Source organism: Hippocampus comes, unplaced genomic scaffold (assembly GCF_001891065.2).
Source record: "Hippocampus comes isolate QL1 unplaced genomic scaffold, H_comes_QL1_v1.1 scaffold279, whole genome shotgun sequence".
NCBI lineage: Eukaryota > Metazoa > Chordata > Actinopteri > Syngnathiformes > Syngnathidae > Hippocampus > Hippocampus comes.
The window spans coordinates 262,841-277,993 of NW_017805456.1; the positions used below are offsets into that span (position 1 = coordinate 262,841).

The 15,153-nt window shown below is 47.4% G+C and overlaps 1 protein-coding gene across 1 annotated transcript in view; it reads right to left on the reverse strand.

Annotated features, from left to right (window-relative positions):
* Positions 1 to 13,355, reverse strand: part of LOC109518582 (zinc finger MIZ domain-containing protein 1-like) — a 65,400-nt gene extending 52,045 nt beyond the window's left edge. Inside the window, exons 1-3 of the mRNA XM_019874536.1 lie at positions 13,250 to 13,355; positions 12,601 to 12,660; positions 4,257 to 4,374 (exon numbers count right to left, since the gene is read on the reverse strand). The gene's annotated coding sequence lies outside the window, so the exon portion shown is untranslated. The remainder of the gene's footprint in view (positions 1 to 4,256; positions 4,375 to 12,600; positions 12,661 to 13,249) is intronic.
* Positions 13,356 to 15,153: the final 1,798 nt, after the last annotated feature.

A 15,153-nucleotide genomic window follows, 5' to 3' on the forward strand; every position in this document is an offset into this window, starting at 1 on the left:
AAAAAAAAAAAAAACGCCAGGCGGGGGGAGGGGGACCAAGGAACAGGGGGGTACAAATCACCGCAAAAGCGCACACATGCCCGACATGCACTGACACATGCAAGCTGTATCCTCGGCCGTCGGGAGATAAATCACCAGCAAAGAAGACGCACTTTCCCCCTCTGACTGTAAGGATTCCTATTCAGACGCTGACATATTACCCGTGAAATCTTCAAGAGTTTTGACGACAAAGCTCACAATCACTTCAAGATGACGGCGAACGTTTGCAATCACCTGTTTCATGTTCGACGCCGAGAAGTAGTCGCGAAGGACCCCCCCCCACCCCAAAAAAAAAGAATCTTGGTTGACAAGTGGAATTAATGACTCTATCCATCAATCACACACACACACACACACACACACACACACACACACACACACACACACAAAGTGTAAAATGTGTCAAAAATGCCTTAAAAATTTGAGGCTCACTTTAAAGTCAAGTGACAAATGACAATCACGACGACGTGGTTGTGTCGTTACAAAACAAGCCCAAAAACAATTCTTTCAACCTGATGAGCAAATGTTTGCGTTGATTCATCAATGAAAAAAAAAAAGTGGCAAAAATACCTCAGTGTCCACTTTGAACTTGAGTGTTATTTTCTCGCCACTGCTGACTAATGATTGACCAGATGCTAAGAAAGTCCCTTGGACGGCCTCCACTTTGAGCACCTCGCCATGAAACATTGACGTGGTGTCCGATAAATCACAACAATTAATCCGCTGGTTGTTTGGTCAACAAACAAGACGCAATCCGGTCTTTAACTTCCGACTCCACGCTTGGAACCACCTGAGCACAAAGTCATCGACTTGCTCATGAATCACACGAGAAACTGCAGTCACGTGACCACAAAGTGCCAAGAGATGAATCTGAGTTACTTTTCCCCGTCACCGCATCGCTGCCAATCTCTCGCTATCACGCATCAATCACATGAACAACATTTTTAACTGTCATTAAGCCTCTTGGCAATCATTGTAAGAATGCCTCGTGTGTCACGGAACACACACACGAGCACACGCGCGCACACGCCATCAATCTAAGACAAAAACAGTCCATCAAACAGGTCACGGGAGCTAATCGGATTTCCCACTGATCAACTTGGCACCTGAAGGCAACATCTTCAGACACTTTGTTTTTGCAGCTAAATATCAACACGTGCTGAATGTAATCAGCCGAGAAAATTCCGGAAGGCGGTACGTCCAGACTGAAGAGCTTCTCCTGTCGTGTTTTTTTTCTTTTGGGGGTGGGGGGGTGGGGGGTTGCTTTTTTGGAAGCAGCTCCAGACGGCGTCCTCCGCCCGACCGCGTGATTCATCCCAAGAGACGAGAAGCTTCGCAAACCTCCCACAAGCTCCACCGCAGACCGATGGAGGTTTTTTTTGCCTAAAAGGAGAGCTGAAGAAGAGGTCCAAGTGGAATTCCCAGGACGAAATCGACGAAGATGACGTAAAGATCCAAAACAAAACATTTGTGCCTCAAAAATCTCTCGGGGAGCATTCATTGCGTTTGCTTTTGAATGTTTTCTGACCCCCGCCAACTTCTTTTTTTTTTTTTTTTTTGTATCTCCCTTCAATAAAAATAAAGAACAACTACTGCCCAAATCAAGATTTTAAAATGTATTATTTGAAGCCTCCATTTTTTTTCACATTTACTAAAATGATTTTTTTTTCCTCCCAGTTTCAAGGTCAAGCTAATAATCTCCATTTCAGGTATTCTATTCTAAATTCAAATGAATTTGAGGTGCAACGTGGACTCAGTTATTGCCACTGACAGCTACACAAGTCAATGATCCATTTGAAATTGTTTTCTCCACTTTTTGTTCTAAAACCAGTGTTTTTGTCAAAAGTAACCCACGTTCGACTGTCGTTTACTAAAGACTGGAATGAGATTCAAACTAAAAAAATAAAAAAAGTCTACTTTTCCACTTGGTAGATTTATATCGTCAAAGGACACAATATTGTGTGGGTCTTGAAAGACAAGTCCAAAATTTGGGGAAGTTCCAGTGCTCCACACTACTAACACTTCCCAATAGCGGGGCAGGAAGTCAAGGAGTTAATAAATAGTGGTGGGCCAGACGCACGTGCTGCGTTGCAGATCGGCGCCTCAATGTGCCTTTTGTGTGACGGCTGCCTGCCTGCCTGGCTGGCTGGCTGGCTGGCGTTTCCACACGCTTGACATGAATGGAAGAAGGTCAGGCTCGGTGGGCTCGGCCCCCGCGGGTTAGTAAGGAGCCCCGCAAAAAAAACGGCTAGTGGCGCCCCATGTTATTTATTACGATCATGAAGCCACTGGATGTTTGACTGTTGCCACCAGTCAAGGCCAGGTGCACAAATCAGAAGCCATGCCAGGGGTGACATGACACAAATGTAAACAAGGAAGAACACCACCGCCAGTAGCAGCAGCAGCAGCAGCAGCAGCAGCAGTAGCAATTTTCTGGATGCGGCATCATTCAGCACACAACAACAAAAACAAAGCAAAATGTCTGCAAATGTGTGCCACCTGTCTGGGAGTCACTCGCTTCTCCCAGCAGTGCATGCAGATGTGCAGTAAAGGACACTGAGTGACAACCCTTCATAAGAAACAATGTACTTAGAATGAAGCGTAGAACCAACAGTGCCCTGCACGCCCTCGTGCGTATCATAACTCTCCGCTGCTGCCAAATTGGGAAAGAAGCATTCAATTGCAGTGTAAATCGTGCACTGCGGTGACCACTATTGAGCTTTTCCACTCATCCTGCAGCGTGCACGCATCAGCTCAATAGCGCACAACAATGAAACAAAAGGTCGGTGCTCTGAACAAGAAATACAAAATAAATACCATAGCAAAACGGCACGGAGTTGTTTTGCACACCGCGGCGTGAGAGATGAATCGCGCCGGATGCACGCAAGCCATCCCCGGTCGAGCCTCCAAGCCGGAGCTCGGAGCACCAACCGCGGCTAAGGCGAGCAAATGCCTCCCTTCCCCCGGCGGCGAGCGCCGCGGATCCCGGCGGAAGCGAGCGCCACGAGAGCGGAGGTGTTTCCACCTCCGTGCCGGTGACTCTCCTTTTGTTAGAGGTCGGAAACAATCTGAGCCCGAGTGGCGAGGACAAAACAAGGCAAAAAGCAACTCGGGACGAGCGAGCCACGCGGCCGCCTCGGCTGCGGCGAGCGGCGGCTGAGTTGGTGGCTACTCACCGGCGGGGGAAGCAGACAAAGTCCTCGCCGATTGTCGCCTCTTGTTTGTCAATCGTGTCCCCGCCAACGGCTCAACGTCAGCCGCGAGCAGAGTGGGGAGACTCCGGCGGAGCTCAGCGAGTTGAAGTGTCAAATTACATCGGCTATTCTATTACCACTGGGACTGGAGCGCCGCGGCTGAGCGCAAAACCCGGCCCGGATTTTGGTGCTCGAGATGTGCCCCGCTGGGCGCTCGCGAACCGACCGATAGGCGGCTCGGATCATAAATGGAGGAAAAATAGCGCTCTGTCATGTCATACTTTACAAACACACGCTGCTATTACGTAACTCAGTGGAATGTAAAAAAAATGAAACCATATTTATGGCATTTCAATGGAGATTGTGCCACTCCAAATGGTGAGTGTGCCTGTCAACTGCACTAATATGAGGTGTTCTTCACGGAGGATAAACAATACATGCCTGTTGGTTGGCCAACTGAATTTTATCCGTCCATGTACTACTCCCTTTTTTTTTCAAATCTCTATTGCTTTGCTAGCACGTATGAATCATTGTGTATTGTTTTGTTAGGATGAAGCTAAATTGACTCGTTAGCTGAAGCTATTTAGTTGTTTTGAATACACAACGTGTGATTACGATTGGCAATTTTACTCTTTTCTCTAATGACCATATTTGGCTGGAGTTTTGACCATGAAACATCAACATATTCCTAATTACTCAAGAAACAGTAAATGCTGTCAAGTACCGTGACGTATGATTTAATTGCGATGTTTGTCCACTACATCGAGTTCACTTTTTGGGGGGGCGAAAAAGTGACCTTCTTTGTCACTTAAGCTGTCTTTACCATTAATGCCACTGGAGAGGGGCCTCAAGATGTCACCGTCATACACCAGAGTGATGCCAGGATGCGACAGAGATTTTGCATTGACAAAAACAATGGGAAAGAAATACACCTGTCTTTTCGATTACTCACCAAATTATGTAAAAATGACCCATACGATAAAATACACAAAACACCGAAACAAATATGAAAAATAGACTTACCGTCGCTCAAGTCTACTCATCGTCAGAGCAATTAACTTGATGTTGTCCATTCTGATGAGTCATGAGCCTCACTTTTGTTCTCTTCCTCCCGACATCCCAACAGGTTTCAGTCACGGGGCTGTGTGGCGGTTCAAAGACAACTTTAGTGCACGATTACGGCAGCAAAACGGGTCTCGTATCAGACAAAACACTTGGACAATTCATTTCAAACATGTTTGATCAGTTATGTATTACACGGGTGGGGGGGAGGGCAGAAAATAAGCTCTAAAATTGGAATGATTATATCTATGTTACATGGAAAAAAAAATCAAATCAAACAAATCCATGTCATGCCTGACAGGCAGCAAACACGGCATTGCTGCACACCCTCACCGCCTCCCTCGGCTGTGCCTGCCCCCCCTCATATCCGCCCCTCGGGGTCATCCAGCCTCCATGTTTTGCGGGCGGCCGCTCCCTGATGGAAAGCTCTGAATAACAAAGACATGTTTGAGAGCAGCACACTGCACAGGCATCAGCAGCAGAGGCAGCCATGACTGTGCCAAGCAGCATCACACCCACAGAGGTGGCGACTCTTACACTCGGATGGAAAATAAACACGCTTTGGGTTCACCGGAACCCATTTAGTGGGTCAAGAAGGGACCGACTACCGAGTTGGGTGAAATCACAAATTGGAACTTGTAATCTTAACCCCGAGTTCTTGGGTTAAATAACGACCTCAACAAGTTGGCTCAACTGAAAAGCCGCATTTTGGCGATCAAATGAAACCAAGCGCTCCCCTTTCGAGCCGACCTCAGATTAATCACTAATTGTTTCTGAGAGTCAATTCCTCGTTTAGAGACCTTGTTTCACTTCAATTGGGGCAAAACCTCGCAAACTTAGCCTCTCCGCAGCAAATCTTTTTTGCGACTTCTGCACACCTCCATGAAAGCGGGCCGACGCTCGTTCCGGACACTCCTGAATCACGACGGGCGGCATCACGTCATCGATCAATTGACTGGACATTATTGTCGACAAGAAAAACAAAAAAAAAAATTCAGTCGGTCAACCGCTGTACTTTGTGACTTGTAAGACCCCCCCCCCCGTCCCCCCACAACTCCCTCACATTGACCCACTGTGGCCCCTTTACAGCCAATCAAAAGTGACAAACCAGCCTGTGTTGCCGTCATTGACTTTAAATTAGGGATGGAAGGAGAATTGGGGGGGGGGGGGGGGGCTGACTAGACTTGTGTGTTTGAGACCACCCCCCCCCTTCTCCCCCCCTCCCTTTGGCCTGTGTGTCTACCCCAGCTGTCTAAAGTTAGGGGGAGGGAAAAGGCCCGGGACAATAGATGCCATTTGTCCTGCTAAAAGGTGACAGGAAGCATTGATTTCAGCCAGCGCGGGTGTGCTTCTTGTAAAGCATCCTCGCTCGACGATTAGCCTCCCAAAGCCTGCATTCAGCAATGAATATAGAAATAATCGTTATTATTCAGTGAATGCAAATATCAGGAACAAATAATTAAATAGGCCGTAAAGAATCCAAACTTGCCACATTTATTTGCGATGCAGTCAAAGCTTCTCACTAAACGGCAGTCATATTCCTCATTCTTTGCAGAGGATAAAGAATACATATCTATGTACTGTGACATTGACTGTCTACATGTGCTGATGCGCCGACTTTAAATATCCATTGCTGAAAATGTTACCACACTTGGCACATCAATGCGATACGTTAGCCCGTCTATGGCTTTTTCCATCATGTCAGAGCATTAAGCCAGTCGCATTTCAAAAAGTTAGCTTCATTGAAGACTCTAAATTGCCCGCCTCAGTCCAGTGTGCATCTGTTCCGTGTTGTAATCGGGTACTTGAACGATCAACCACCAGAGTGTGCAATTTGTTGCTCCGCCGGACTAAATTGGATTTGAACTTTACAGACGTTTTCTCCGACTCGTCCAATTGCTGATGTTGTATATTTGCCTTTCCGCAAGGCACCTCACAGTCGGCGTCTCGCTGAATAAAAGCCCGCCGGCGGGGTTGGGGAAATATGGCGGCGGCGGTGTGAATAAATGTGTTTTTCCGTCTTTTCTGCTTTACCTGACAGGAGGTTAACAAGCTATTTCCAGCCCCATTACGGCGCCAAGTGGAAAGAAAGTCAATTACGCTCAAAGCCAAACTCTGTTTGTCAGCCGGGTGATTTACTCTTGTTGCAAATGTGAACTTTTTATTACCGGCGCAGCGTTATTACATTTAATGAGACCAGCGGTGAGAGGGGAAAAAAAAAAAGAAAAAAAAGAAACAAAGAGAGAGAAGAAGAATTCTTCACGTGCGTGCAAACCGTGCAATGACATTTTAGTAAAGGCACAATTGATATCTTCCCAGATGGCTTCCTCACCCTTTAAAAAGAAGAAATGCCATCTTAATATCAGATCTTTCTTAACCCTTACATGCTGTTCAGCTCAAATTTCAACCGGTTTGACATTTGACAGCAAAAAAAAAAGATTTACCAGTGTTGACGTTCTGCTGCTTATAAACGCAGCCTCCTGAGGGCAGTGCAATGTTGACATACGGATATATTGTACAGGCGGCTAGTCTTAGCTCCTCGTGACGAAGGTGCAGTAATAGCAATGACTCTTCGCGGAGGATAAAGAATACATGCCTGCGAGTAGAGTTGTGACTGCTCTACATGTGTTGCTCCACCATTTGTGTTTGAATATCCGTTACTTCAAGGGATACAACACTGCAACACTAATGCTGGTCGTTCGCCCATCTATGGCCTTTCTCATGATGTGTTCGCAATAAGCTAGTAGGCGGCTAGTCTTAGCTCCTCGTGATGAAGGTGCACTAATCGCTCTTTGCGGAGGATAAAGAATACATGCCTGCGAGGATAGTTGTGACTGGTCTACATGTGTTGCTCCACCATTTGTCTTTGTATGGCCTTTCTCATGATGTGTTCGCAATAAGCTAGCGGGCATGAAGGCAATTTTTTTTTTTTTTAAAGCGATATCCACTTTTACTAAGATCACCTGAGTGACTTCTTCCCGTGACACTCGACCGCACAACAGACGAGCGCGCAAAGATGTAATGCAACAATGAGTCATCTTGCCACCCCGCCACGACTGCGTTTGATTTATGACTTTCCACAGAGGTGCAGCATACTTGATGACACAGCGGCGCGCTCGTGACAGCGACAAACTGCTTTGACGGACGGCAAAAGTTCTGGCGTTCCCTCGAGCGCAGACGCCTGGCCTGTCGGCTCGAAACAAAAGCCAAAGCGCGACTTTAGGGGGGCGGGGGGGAAGCGCAACTGAATATTTAGACACAAAAAGAGGAAGCGCAAGGTGGGAAGTTGCGGGCATCAATATTTCTTCGACTTTTGCAAAGGAACGTGACAAACAAGAGGCCCGCATGATCGTGCTTCATTCATACGTTAACTGACGACGGCCGTCAGTTTTGTTGTCATTTTGGCTCTTACGGCTGTCCAAAACATCCGGTCAAAGCAGTTCACATTCATCATCATTACGTTAAAAAAAAACTACCACGGCCGTTTTTGCTGGTTCCCAAATACACAAAAAGTGCCATCCATACGGAACCGGTAGAGTATGCCAGGTGGCACTTTGCTCATCTTCCAGCCGAGCGTGTTTATTTTCCCCTCGGTTACTTCGGCACGTTGCCATAGCGATGGGCTTTTTTTTTTTCCGCAGAGTGGACTTTTCAAGGAGAGAGGCAGGGCCCATTGATCCGTTTCCGACAAAGGACGGAGCGGGCGCAAAAGCCAGATGGATTTCATATATCTATTATCCGACGCCGCTCGTCCCCTTTAGCCGGATAACGATTTGCTGTCGGCGGCACAGGAGTTAGCGAGGGGCCCGCGAGCTCCGGAAGGTTGCGGCGGCCCCGTTGTCTTGACGGTAAAAACGCTTTCACTTGCGGCCCTGTATTTTCATCAGCAATTCATCACGGAGCGCAATTGTCGGAATTCTCAGCTTGGAACGGGGGGGGACAAACAATTGCACCAACGCAAAATGAAGACACTCGCAAGGCACGGCCGTGAGCCACAACAGAGACTACCGGCTAAGCCAACGCCCCGGTATGGACAGTAATTACATTTGATCAAACCGGTTCCATCCGTCACTGCGACTGTTGAAGCCAAACTATTTGTCAAATTTGTTGCGAGCGGCCACACAAGTTTGCCACTGGCGAAGGAACGCTGGAGTCATACTGTGAGTTGATAAGTCGGCGGTGCTGCGAGGCCTCACGGCGGACTCTGGAGGGGATCCGGTTTCAAGCCAAAATGGCTCCCAGCTGTCTGAGAGCAAAAGCGCAATTTATTACTTTTTTTTTTTTTTTTTTTGAGTCTTTACATCTCAGAGGTAAACACCATCATCGGCAACTTGAAAAATATTAACCGGCGAACGAGATGCGTCTTTTGGCTTCCTGCAAGATTTGGTACCTATGCAACGGCGAGGACGTAACATGGGGTCAGTAACTCCCCACACCAATACTTTGGTGGCAATTTCAGTGATTTTGCAATTTGTAATAATTCAATTTGTTTTATATCCTAATTAAAGTCAATTCACCGATGACGTCATCGATATTTTCCCGGCACAGAGCGGTCGGCTCGATCACAGGTGTCAAAGCGGAACTCGATTGTGTTCATATTTATTCCTTTTACACACTCTTCCCTGGCAGAAGAATCATCCCTTCCAAAGGAGGGGAAAAATAGAAAAAAGGGGGACGAGGGGTTCCCATTTTTCTCCCCCATCCCTTCCATGAAAATCCAGAAGGAATGTGTTTCATGAACATTCTTTACGGAATGCATATGCACGTTTCCTCCTCCTCCTCCTTCTTCTTCTTCTTCTTGTTCTTTTTGATCGCCGCCACCCCGCTTAATGGAAAGCAGCCCACGGCCACGTCTGGCAAAGCGAGGCTCAAGCGTCCCGGAGCGGCACGTGTTTCATCGGCGGATGGCGGCGCGCTCGTTTCTCGCCCACGTTCATCTGCGGCAAGCGTTGACCCGCTAAGCTTGTTTGTTCAGCGGCGGCGGCGAGTAAGCGAGTACAAATATGTCACGAGTCTACTTCAAGATGTCAACAGAGAGAAGTCAAGCCGACCAACCGTTTGACTGATGAGCCCGCGATGGCGTCCGCCCGCTGCATAGGGAAGGATACGGAATCATTCGTTCATTCCTTTTCCCCGAATCACATTTGAAAATAAATGCATCTTCCTGTCCTAGATAACATGTACGTGTGGATTTTGGAGGGGGGGGGGTAGCAAGCCTATTTTGAGATTTGGAAGTCATGAGTAGAAAGCTAGAGAGTGAAAAAAAATAAAATAAAAGTTGCCTGAAAAATAGACAGCAAAGTACAAACAAAAACATCAACAATATTTTTTGCACTGCGCAATGATCGCTTTTGCAAAGATGACAAGATTGATTTTGAGCTGAGTTTTGAGTCGGCCCAAAAATGGTGACAGCTGGATGTTCCATGCGCCTCCACTAAACGCGGCATTCTGATGAATCTTGCCGTTGCGGAAGAGGAGATGAGCCGCAAAGCGCCGCCCTTTGTAGCCATCTCAGAGGGCGGCCATTTTGCCACGGGCTGTCAACGGAAAATGACATCACAGGAAACGACCGATCACGGCTCTCGCCTGTTTTCTGAAGCTGTGCAGTCACCGTGTATTTGTCGCCGCTTATCTCCCCTAACCTCATACGGTAAAAAGGATATTTGTAATAGATTACTTCCGCAAGCTACTTAAGCACATTAAGCTTGTATGGAACCACTTAAGGAGAGCAACTACATAGTTGCACTTCCCGAACGACTTGCGTACAGTAACCAAGTATTTGTACTCAGTTACATCCCACCCCTGCTCAAACACTGGCGAGGATGATGTGACTCAAAGTGGGAGGGACCCAAAATGGAAGCCGGCGGGGGTCGCGCGGGCTCGCACGAGGAGACCAGCGCGTCCCACCTCCTCGAGAGGAATCAGACAGCAAGCCATTGATTTTGCTGTGACGTCCCCCCCTGCCCCCACGCAGCTCAGGCTGAGGCTGGCAAACGCCCGCCCGCTGCCTCCCTCCCTCACTCAACCCCCCACCTTGCCTCCCTCGCTCCTCCCGTCTCATTTGGGCCTTTGCGGAGCAGCTGCTGCCCGCACAACGCAGGGAGCGGCGCGGTATTCACATGTGAGCGCACGAGTCACCAGATGTCACCTTTTGCTGCCAGGCCGCAGACAATGTGCACAAATACGCACACTGGCAACATCCCACCTCACCGGAGAGCTGAGTGCCCCCGGCCGGGGTGGACACTGACACCTACAGTCCACTTGGCAGCTTCACACGCAGACTCTTGTCATTCTGAGATTTTCTTCGAAATACACTCGCACCACTAACGTGAAAAGACGAGGGTGGAGGATGTTGGCTTCTTTAGATCGCCCCCACCTCCCGCATCCGAAATATGTCGAAGATGCTCAGAGGTGCTCCATGGCAGTCAACTTCAGGGGATCAAACGAGCAACTGCATACAAGACGACGCCGTTTTAAGTTTATTTTGGAGTATCTTTTTTTTTTTTTTTTTTTACGTCAAGGAGACATTTTACACGTCTGCACGAGAGAGGCAACACCAGCGGGGCAAAAAAAGAGCCTGTGTCAAATATACTGAATGCACCCCCCCTTAAATTTTGTATTCTTTATGCTTAAAAAAATTCACGCTGAGGGCGACCTCACTTTTGGTTACAAAAATGTGCAGAGGCGCCTTGACATTCGAGAGACCGCATGTAGCACCTTATCTATCTATCTACATATTGTTGTCGACTAATATTATTATTATTATCCACCTGATTGTTCTTCTTATTAGGATGACTTTGTATTGTTGTTTTCCAGAGCTGATTGCCAAGCGTCCTTATTTGTGTGATTTTTTTTTTTTTCCTATTCAGGTCAGCGGCCTTGCGTCCATTTCATGTGCCGTTGCCTTGGCTGTGGCCAGCAGGCAGGTGCCACCATGGCCACATTTTGTTTGTGAGCTCAGCAGCCCTGAGAAGAAGTGACAGCGCGAGCATCACTAAATGCGCTTTGCCTGGCGTCATCTCCCCGGCAAAGACGAAGAAGCGCCGACGGGGAGGCTGCGATGACATTGATATTCAACCTCCCGCATGTTGCCGCAAGCTTCATTAGCATCGGCTTCACATGACACGCGGTGGCGTCGTACGCTTGTAGGAAGACACCTCCTCCATGTTAATTGGGGGAGGGGGGGGCATGTTCATGATTCCAACGCTCCGATTAGAAGAGGATGTACAGTATATTTGAAAAGGGAGAAAAAGAAGTCATGTTGGAAGAGGGGAAAGAACGCCGTGGACACGCTGGTGGTTCACGGCGCGTGTCAGGGAACATTAGCGGGGATCAAAACAAAACGGGCCTTGAGCGAGCATTACAGCAACACTTCCTGTCAGCGGTGACCACAATATCGCAAGAGATCACGTTGACATCGCTGTAATAATATCTGGCACTTGTGTGTTGTACTATTTTTAGCTCAAGTTTTATACTTGTATTTCATATTTATACATTTGGCGATCCATTTTTTTTTTAAGCACACGAGGGAGTGACGATACGCGAGTGAGCCCTCCGTTCGCGGCAAAACATGGCTGCTAGGACCCAGCAAATATTGAAAAGCACTGCTGAAGACATCATCAGCAGGGAAAATAAACCAAGGCAGCTCCCTCTTCCCACCCACCACCTAAACGGAATACTTGATCCCCGGGGACCACCTTTGCAATCTGTGCCGGCTTCCTGAACACCCCCTCCACCCCCAAATGTGCACCCCTCCTGTCTCTCCGAGAAGCAAATGCTGACTTTGAAGTCTGTGAGGCTGATGATAAATATGCTAATAGGTCTGGAGGAGTGGAGGGGGTGGGGGGGGGGGCTGCGGGTTGACGCCATGTAGCAAGATTGCGCTGTGAGGGGAATGCGCCACCCATGGTTTAATCATAATACACGGAAGCCAGGTCGACTATAACATAAGCATTGATTCAAGGAATAACTGTCCATTTGTTTATGGCAAACGGGCCGCCAAAACATTTTGAAAAGATTTGCAGTAAATCATTTGCCCCTGGTCATAATGGACCACGCGTGGAAAATGAACGATATGTCAGGATTAAATCAATATTTTTCAGCGGTTAATGAAGAGATAAAAGCAAGAGTTCATTAATTCCACTCGTACAATTCAATCGCTTAGACATAATCCCTCCTTGTTCCGCAAGGGGGTTGAGGGGAGGGGGTTGAGGTGAAGAGGGTCGAGCTTCAACGACGGGATTGCTGTGTGTGTGTGTGTGTGTGTGTGTCTGTGCGTGTTTGCAAGAGTGGAAAAATGTGTTACCTCTCTTGCAGCTGACAGGCGTGACTCCATCAGGCCTGCTCACTGGAGATCTAGCGCCACCTGTTGTTCATAATGACACAGTAAACATAGCGCCTCAATCAGAGTCGCGGGTGCTACAACAATGCTAATATTAAGTGTTGTTGAACTGTTTTGGGGGAGCGTTCTGATCAGTCCTGTAATATTTGTTGCATTTCATTTAAATGCTCCCCCGCACCAAAAGCATTTTGTCGCAAAATGACGACGGACTTGGTTAATTTGCTGCTACTTTTGGTCGAAATGTGACTTGTGCGAAACCTGCCAATTTCTGTTACATTTGTCATGCACTTACGTTAGCTAGCATTGTGACATCAGGTGGGCAAAATCTCCCTCCTACCAGAAGTGCAAAAAACTCCTTTGCTGCTGGTAGACGAACAGCACAACTTTTATGAGACCTTCTAGTATCTGTTGGAATTGTAACGCTAGCACTTAGCCACCTCGCACGGTGAGGCGACGATTGCCGAGGTTGGCCGGGCTCTTGGAAGGTTGCGGTCCTCGAATGGCCGCTGGACCTTTATGTCAACTCGCTGTTAGCCACGAACTCAGAAGCACGAAACGGACATGACGGAATGCGGCTGAGGGTGCACTTTGTCCATCCCGCCCCCCTACCCACCTGGCGCTAGACAACGCCTGGAGAGGAAGGCCACGCTCCTCCATATCAATCAGCTGCTTCCGTCTCACGTGACAGCCGAGCAGCCTCGGACGACCAGCCGTCTCGAATCCTAATTGCTCCTTTTCCAACGCCGCGTTGCAGGAGTTTTCTATGCAAATCTACCCGTGGAGGGAGTTAGCTCATTTATGCAAGGACGAATGTGCACAGGAATCCGACAATAACAAAAAAAGAAAAGAAGACGACGAAGCCTTGGTCGGCATGATAATACATTCTGGATCAATTATTCATGCGGTTCTCCGGAGTGAGGTCCAGTCCACATGCTCAGACACGTCCGCGCATCACCATTAGCGCGTTAAAATACGCGGCTTTAATAAGAATGACAGACATGCGCAAATAATGAGATATATGCCGGATGAGAACATTATTCTTCACTATTTCAGCCACAATCGGCCATGTTTTTTTTTCACCTTGACGAAAGCACATATGTGGATATAGTGGGAGCCATCTACATATGTTCTTAATGCATTTTAGGATGGCACCATCATTCATCATATAGTGAAGCAGTCAAAGAACAAAATAATTGTCACATCGTATCGTGAGAGCGAGCAAGAAAACAATCAGTGGTACAGTGGACCAGTGTTCACAAGTAACAAATTCCATTTTTCTGAACTAACAACCTTAAGTTATCATCTCAGAACATACATGAATAATCACGCACAGAGATGTGCGTTATAAAATGAACCGACACTTTCTGTAGGTGTCAAAAGCAGGACAGAAGGGAACTGACATTTCATTAATTTCAGCAATAAAGTACGGTAGGCTCAAATACTTCTGCCGTCTAGTGGCCGAGAGTGAAATTACATATTACAAGAGCCACGTGTGGCTGTGGGGCCACGGCTTGCCTGCAGCTGGCTGAAGCTAACAAAATAAATGCAAAAACATAAAGAGCAGTGAACACTCCGCTTCCCCTTTCCTGACCATGTGAGAAATTGAAATGGATCGCAATCGCTCGAGACTTTATCGACAATCAACTTCCAACAATGTTGCCACGGTGACACCACGGTGATTATTTGCACCATTTTCACGTCGCTTCTTCTTCTTCCAGCCCCCCCACCCACCCCCCTCCACTTCTTTCTTCTACATTCTCGCTCTGTTCCTGTGACGAATTACTTCTGCATAAATTACCAGCCGGAATATTGAACCAGTCTGCAGACACCAAAGGCTGAATGTGTGTGTGTCACATGCGTACACACAGAGAGCGAGTGTGCGTGTGTGGCGATGTCATTAACAGGGACTCCAAAGGAGGCGACGGCTAAATCAACGGATATGCTGTCACTGGTCAATGCTGTTCTGAACTTTGGCCGGACATGGAAATCAAACCCGCTGATTAGTCATGTTAATTACACCAAGTTAGCGGCTGCATTGATGCCCACTTGTCATAGACACTCGACTAACCAAAACAGCAGCACCTTAAGTTCCGTCCGGCTTCGTCATCGTCACCAGACAACGTCTTCAAATGTGCCAGCGGCGAAAATATCCAATAACAACAAAAATAGCATTGTAGCAGAGCATCATAGCAAAGCCATTTCATGAAACAAACACGGAGGCAAGCAAACAAACAAAACAACTTTATTCATGGAATTGAATCATGGAATGAATGGTGAGCATTCAAAGCCTCTTTCGGGAAACAGATTACACAAAAGTCCAAAACATTTGAAGTCAATGGGACTCCATGCAGGGCAAACGCATGATGCATTTCCGATGGAAAGGAGTCGCGTGTTGTGTAACGTGTTTCCGGTTTTGGCTTTTTTCAAGCTACTGGAGGGAAAAAGGATTTCATTCTTTACAAGATATGCTGCGCTTGTTGTGTTTTTTTTTTTTTTTTTTTTTTTTTTTTAAAATTT